We start from the raw sequence: 5,000 nt of genomic DNA, 5'->3' as shown, positions 1-5,000 counted from the left end.
ACTTTTAAGAATATAGTGTTAAGGTTATGGTTTGTTTTAATTTTCCTTCTGTCCAGGAGTCCAGTTGATAACGTAAGGGGAAAGTTTGTGCAGAGGAGACATTTGTCAGTTAGTGTGATCAAGGGTGTTGGGGTTGTTTTGCAACATCCCGCCACAAGGTGATGAAAACTTGCCAAACCCCATACATAAATGATCTATATATATATATATATATATATATACTATAATATATAATATATATATATATATATATATATATATATATATATATAAATATATATATATATATATATATAAATATATATATATATATATATATATATATATATATATATATATATATATGTGTGTGTGTGTGTGTGTGTGTGTGTGTGTGTGTGTTTGTGGGTATGCGTGTCTTCACATCTGAATTTAGATACTTTTACCAAACCAGTGAACTTCTCCTCACAGTCACCCTACAAGTCTGTACTTCTGTACTAACCTCCCTGAGGTAGAGCAAAGTCCTCTCCACAGCTTAGAGGCAGAAGAGATACGATGATAGAGATTCCCAGAAGTGAAACTTCTGTTTTTAGTCGACACATATTCTACTTTTCTGGTGTTTTCAGTCTTTCTCTCTGATGTTTCTTTTTCGGTTTGATTGTATGTTATCTTATCGAAATGTTTATAAGTTATTCCTCCTTATTCTATTCAGTAAGGTAGATTTTATGTTTCTGGTATTTGACGAAAGTTATCGATGCGTTTATTTTATTTTTTTTTCATAAAGTCAGCCTTTTTTATTTGGCTTTATTTATTTTACATTTAAAAAAAACATATATTGAACAAATTATCCTTTTAATAATTATAATTTTTGTTATATCTTGAATGTTAATGTCCTGAAAAACCTCACTTTGCCAAATATTTTTTTTTCTATTTGTAAGCAAAGGAAATCTTTATCTAAGAAAACATTTTGAAAGTTGAAACATGATTCAAATCATGAACCTTCATACTGTAATCAATTCAATCGACTGAAAACGTCCTTTGTGTAATTCTTTGCAAGGCTTTTATTACCTACTCAGTGCATGAAACTATCAAAGTAAAGTGTCATGGGGAAAAATAACTTCCGTCCGGCTTAATATAATGTTTAGTTTTCCTTTCGAACCGAGATTAATCGTCTTTGTCGTGCCATCTGGGTACACACATGAACTATGAACTCTACGCACTAAGGCATTTTATCAAATTGATTTTCACTTTTCACTCTCTCTTCCCCTTGTCACATTTCCCTCGGTTATTTTCTAGTTACGTAGTCTCTCCCTTTTCCCTCTTTTACGTCACAATAACTTTTTTTTTTCGGAGATATTCAAATGAAAATCATCAGACTCGCCCATTTCCATCTCATTCATTTTCAAAGCTTTGTTTACCGATCACCTTCTCGGAACGCAATGTTCGAATCACTCGGTCAAAAGTGTGAAATCTCTTAAAAGACTCGAATTATAAATAAACGTTTCCTCTGATTCTTTCTATACAGAGGAGCAGTAACTCTAGGACAGAGATATATAATTATAAACACGAGTTATATACTCTTAAGGAACATTATCGTCCCAAAAGATTTTAAAACCCTGAAGGTAATCATATAAGAAATGTTTTGAAGAGGAAGAAAAGGAAAAGGAATCACTTCCTCAATTCGTATAGAATTAGTTGTGCTGCATCCTAGAGACTAGGATTTCTCTTTGTGTTCAGATATCGAGGACTTTACCTTAGTTCAACTCCGTCTGAATCTGTTCATTCCTTCAGAGGAGTTGGTTTTCCTCTGCGGCAGAGAATGATGAATTGGTCAGACGTTAAGACAATTCTGTGATTCCGTTACTTTTGTTTGTGTTGGGGCCTTGTGGTCATCCAGTGTACACAATTACATAGTTAGCTTTGGCTTTGAAAGCTCTCGGTTAAATGGGTAATTCAAATTCACATTGGCATTTGTTAATTAGCGAATTATCTAATTAACATCATTTCTCCTGTTCCAAAACAAGGGTAATAGTTGATTAGGTATTAACATTACTAATGGTTATTCAGGTATTGGTGGAGAAAATTTTATATTGTTTTATTTCCGTTGGACAAAGATTCTTTCCCTTAAACCTTTCATCTTAATCGATGATAATTTGAACTTATTGGAGAGAGAGAGAGAGAGAGAGAGAGAGAGAGAGAGAGAGAGAGAGAGAGAGAGAGAGAGAGAGAGAGAGAGAGAGAGAGAGAGAGAGAGAGCTCAGAACTACAAAATATAATCATTCATTCATGAGGTATAAGACAACTTTTACTGGGAATTGTACCCAAAGCAGTACCTGTAAAATAGATTATATTTGAAGTGGTTCCTGTTAAACCGATTGATCATTTATAAAGTTATTTATAATGACAATCATTTATAATTAGTTATCTCCATTTACGTCATATAAGTAATGGTACTTTGGAATCTATTATCTCTACCCACTCCACCTAAGTAAAAATACTATCAAATTATTTCCATCTATTTTCGTCATGTAATTAAAAAGAGAAAATCAAAATCAATTATTTCTACTGATATCCTCGAAGTATAGTCAATTAAAATTCCTTTTATCACTATTCAATTAATGTTAAAATACTTTGGAAAGATATATTGATATTTACATCAAATAAAAGAGTTTATAAAGAATTATTTAATTCAATTTGAATAAAGTTGACTCAAAAGTAATTATATCGACTATTACGTTGAGTAGAGAGACTATGGAATGAACACTATCTTTATCTAATAAAGATAAATCAATATTCTGAAACCCTGTAATATTCATCACGATATAAAAATGGAAAATGTCTTGTCTCGTAACATCAGTATGCTTAGGATATCATTTTTATCTCTTAAATTTTATTACACTTTCTGAAATATAAAATGGATATATATTAAACAGAATTTCCGCCTTCTTGCTCGAAAAATATTTGCCATTTTGAATATCAGAATTAGTGATACTAATATAACGGTAATCTGTAGCCTTGGGTAGTGCCATCATCTGCCCTAGCCTCTGCAATGTGGTTTCCACGGTCTTGGGTTAGAATTCTCTTGTTTGAGGGTACACTCGGGCACACTCTTTTATCTTATTTTTCTTCCTCTCGTATTTTTTTTAGTTCATATAGCTTATATATGAAAGACTTGTATTAATTTTGTTACTGAACTCAAAATATTTTGTTTTGATTGTTCATTAATTCTCTTGTAGTTTAATTATATCCTTATTCTCTCTCCTCACCTGTTATTTTCGTTTTTGGTGTCCTGGGGCTTATAACATCCTGCTTTTCAAACTAGGATTGTAACATAGCAAGTAATAATAATAATAATAATAATAATAATAATAATAATAATAATAATAATAATATACAAGTCACAGAAAAATAAATGAAACTGAGTGTTAGTTATGAATATATATATTTGTAATATTTATGTATATTCTTTTTATTGGTTCAAAGAAACAAACACATTTTCTAATATAAGAAATAAGCAATCCATTCCAACCTTCATTTGACCTTCTGTTTGCAGGCCAAATAAAACTGAAGGCAATATGCATTTTCTGTCTTGAATTATTATATTCTCAGTTTTCCTAATTATTTTCTCGGGGAGAGTAGCCGAGCGTGAAGACTTTTTCCATCGAATGTTTTCATTTTCGAAAAGATTTTCTGCTTCTTACAGAAACAGATTATTATGATCTTTTTACACTTTTGCCTTTTAATAATGAAAATGAACATTGTGAGGATTTGCCCAGTTTTCGAGCAGCTTCGTTGAACACCCGCCCTGGGCCGTGTTTTGACTTATGTTTTTCGCTTATGAAATAGTTGGAAAACTAAAATAGGAGAGAATAAAAGTGAGAAGTAAAAAGTACACCATGCCTGACTGCCTGAGCTCTCCCTAATGTGGAGCTAAGGAGGGAGACTAAAAAAAGTGGATAGGGAATGTGAATGTTCACTGTTAAAAAAAACCGTAATTCTAATAGGAAATTCTCATTAAAACATATAGTGATCTCAGCCGTATATCTGTAAAATACAGGCAACCGTAATTTTTTCCTTAATTTGCTATTATCTTTTACGGGTTGGTGGCAGTGATATCACTCTTTTGCGTCACTATATCTGTTTTTCAAAACAGTAAATGCCTGGCAACATTTATTCTAGGATTTTTCCCATTTTTTACGGTGAATTTTTAACAGTATAAATAGGAACTTCATAAGAAGTGCGTGTTAATATTGACAAACATCAGTGATAAAGACGAAATAAACTTGAATTGGATATGTCCACACTGCGTATATGAAGCCAGAATAGCCCAGATAAATATATTAAAATTGCATGAAGAACTGAGAATAGAATACGTTGCTTTGAAGGAACAGGATATGAGAATTACTGAATTGGAAAACAAAGTTGTGAAGCTTAGCGCACACGCAATAAATTCCACATAGACCACTGACCTCAATGAGAAAGTTGATAATCAGGTTTAAATATGATCAAGTTTTCATCCTTTCGCAATTTCACGTAATAAGAGAAAGGAAACCACAATTGCTATTCATAGACATAATGCTGGACAGAGAACAAAGTACTATTAATACTGCATTGAACAGAAAGAAAAATGAAACCGGAGTAAGCCTCAATTTCACGAAAGAAGAGGAAGGAAACCACAAATTACTATTCTTAGACATAATGCTGGACAGAGAACAAAGTACTATTAATGCTGCAGTATATAGAAAGAAAAATGAAATCAGAGTAGGCCTCAATTTCACGAAAGAGGAGGAAGGACACACAGATTACCATTATTAGACATAATGCTGGACAGAGAACAAAATACTATTAATACTGAAGTATAGAGAAAAAAATATGAAACCGGAGTAGGCGTCAATTTCACGAAAGAAGAGGAAGGACACCACACATTACCATTCTTAGACAGAATGCTGAACAGAGGACAAAGTACTATTAATACTGCAGTATAGAGAAAAAAAATGAAACCGGAGTAGGCCTTAATTTTA

The sequence above is a fragment of the Palaemon carinicauda genome, chromosome 32 (genome assembly GCF_036898095.1).
Source record: "Palaemon carinicauda isolate YSFRI2023 chromosome 32, ASM3689809v2, whole genome shotgun sequence".
NCBI lineage: Eukaryota > Metazoa > Arthropoda > Malacostraca > Decapoda > Palaemonidae > Palaemon > Palaemon carinicauda.
This window is presented reverse-complemented; position numbering follows the sequence as displayed.